Consider the following 3,173-nt stretch of genomic DNA (forward strand, 5'->3'; position numbering starts at 1 on the left):
TTCAATTGCTTAATGCCCTCTGTCTCTACAGCAGCTATCCCAAATGCCCACTTGAGTCCCTTTGGGTCTTTGAAATATCTATTTCGGAGGAAGTCTATACCCAAAATACATGGAGCCTCTCGGCCAGTCACAATGGAATGTTCTTTCCACTCTCTTCCAGTCAGGCTCACCTCAGCTTTCACCAGGGTCAAGTCTTGTGATCCTTCTGTAACGCCGGAAATAGAAACAGGTTCTGTCCCCACATGTCGCGATGGGATTATCGTGCATTGTGCACCAGTGTCAACTAAAGCCTCGTATTCTTGTGGCTCTGATGTGCCAGGCCACCGAATCCACACTGTCCAAAAAATACGGTTTTCCCTGGCCTCTACCTGGGTAGAGGCAGGGCCCCTCTAACCATGGTGGGCATTCGTGTTAGAGGTTCCTTCAAGGGGATCAGACATGTTGACTGGAGCTGTCACCGAATCTGTGGGAAAAAAAATACAAAACCCCTCCAACAACATTTTAATGTTAGAGAGTCAAGGCATTACTTTATTATCTGGCCAGGATGTTGTTCTGGCCAGGATGTACCACAGAAATCATCTCATCCACACATAGCCCCGGTGTGCAGAGAGAATCATTCCAGGATACACAGCTTTTACTCGATTTTTCAGATATTTTATACAGTAAAAATACATAGGAAAGCATTGGGTCAGTGTTCATTGGTCTAAAGTTGAGCAAACCCCCAGTATTCAGTTTCCCATTGGATCCGAATCTCCTCACCTCTGATGCTAATTAGATTCTTCATTCAGTTTTTCTCATCAGTCCTTTTTCCAGGCCAGGATGTCTTCAGCCCTGCTGGAGGTGCTCTGGGGTAGCTGTTTGTGATATCCACCATGTCCTGTTGATAACCACAATGTCCCAGAGGATGTTCTGTTCATAGTCTTTATCTCTCTGGTTATCTCTGGGGTCACTCCCAATCTGTTGATATGCTGAGTCCACCAGACCTCATCTGGCAGAACAATGTCCTGAAAGAAACCTAAAATTCCTTTTCTCGGGGTAAAGAGAAACAAAACCTTTGACTAAAGTTATACAAAATTTTTAACCTGATATGTATTCCAACAACACCAAAGAGCCCCTGGGCACACAGTGACATCAGCGACCAGCACAGGTGACAATTGCAGCAGAACAGATTGCTGCACAGGTCACTGAGGGGACAGGGTGACGTCATCAGAGTAATGCCTTCAGAGTGACATCAATGACATAATCATAGTGACATCAGTAGTGATCAGCGCGAGTGACAATAGCAGTGGAATGGATTGCTGCAGGTCACTGAGAGGGGACAGGGTGACATCAGAGTGGCATCAGGGTAGCATAAAGTGGCATCAAAATGGCACCAAAGTGGGGGGAAATGGTGTTAAAGTGACAAAAAATGGCACCAAATGGCATCAAAATGGCATTGAAGTGACACTAAATGGCACCAAAGTGGCACTAAATGACACCACAGTGACACTAAATGGCACCAAAGTGGCACTAAATGTCACCAAATGGCAAAACATTACACTAAAGTGACATTAAATGGCACTAAATGGCACTCAAGTGGCACAAAGTGACATTAAGTGGCACTAAATGGCACCAAATGGCTCTAAATGGCATTAAAGTGACTCTAGATGGCACCAGATGGAGCCAAAGTGACACTAAATGGCACCTGAGTGACACCAAATGGCACTAAATGACACCAAGCAGCCCCTGGGCACACAGTGACATCACCGACCAGCACAGGTGACAATGACTGCAGAACGGATTACTGCAGGTCAATGAGGAGACAGCAGGTGACATCAAAATGGCACAAAAATGGGGAAAATGGCATTGAAATGACAAAAAATTGCATTAAAGTGACCAAAAATGGCACCAAATGGGACTAAAGTGACACTAAATGGCACCAAAGTGAAAAACAAAGTGGCAAAAAATTGCACCAAAGTGGCAATAAATTGCACTAAATGGCATCAAAATGGCAAAAAATGGCACCAAATGGCATTAAACTGATAAAAATGCATTAATTTTTCAAAAGTGGCATTAAATGACAAAAAATTACATAAAAGGCAAAAATGGCACCAAGTAGGACCAAAGTGACACTAAATGGCACCAAAGTGACACTAAATTGCACTAAATGGCACCAAAGTGGCAAAAAATGGCACTGAAATGGCACTAAATGGCATTAAAGTGACAGTAGATGGCACCAGATGGCGCCAAAGTAACACTAAATGGCACCAAAGTGACAAAAAAGGCATTAAATGGCACCAGAGTGGCTCTAAATGTCACTAAAAGTCACTCAAGTGACACTAAATGACATCAAATGGCACCAAAGTGCCACTAAATGGCAACAAAAAGGTCAAAAATGGCACCAAAGTGGCACTAAAGGGACATCAAGTGGCACCAAAGTGACAAAAAGTGGAACCAAGTGACATCAAATGGCACTAAATGGCATCAAGTGGCACTAAAGGGACACTAAATGACACCAAATGGCACCAAATTGTCACCAAATGGCTCCAAAGTTCCATCAAAGTGACACCAAAGTGTCCCAAACACCCCCAATGTCCTTCAAATGTCCCCCAAAAACTCCCCAATTTCCCCACAAATTTCTTCAGTTTATCCCCATTTCCCCAATTTCCCCCAAATTTTCCCAATTTTCCCTAATTTTTTCTCATTTTAACCCCAATTTCCCCAAATTTTTCCCATTTTCTTCTATTTCCCCCATTTCCTCTCAATTTAGTTCCCTTTTTCCCCAAAATTTCCCCAATTTCCCTGAATTTTTCCCAATTTCCCCCACTTTCCCCCAATTTTCCCCATTTATTTCCCATTTTCCCCAATTTTTCCCCATTTTTCCCCAAAATTTTCCCCAATTTTCCCCATTTTTGACCATTTTCCCCATTTCCCCCCAAAAATTCCCCAAATTTTACTCCTTTTTCCCCATTCTATTTGCATTTTTCCCCATTTCCCCCAAATTTCCCCCAAATTTTCCCCAAAATTTTGCCTCAAAATTCCCCAAATGTCTCTCAAATTTTCTGCACTTCCCCCAAATTTTCCCCAAAAAAATCCCCCAAATTTTCCCCAAATTTCCCCAATTTTTCTCAAAATTTTCCTTCAAAATTTCCCCAACCTTTCCCAATTTTTTCCAAAGTTTTCTCCCAAACTTC

Source organism: Lichenostomus cassidix, unplaced genomic scaffold (genome assembly GCF_008360975.1).
Source record: "Lichenostomus cassidix isolate B80296 unplaced genomic scaffold, HeHo_3.0 HiC_scaffold_46, whole genome shotgun sequence".
NCBI lineage: Eukaryota > Metazoa > Chordata > Aves > Passeriformes > Meliphagidae > Lichenostomus > Lichenostomus cassidix.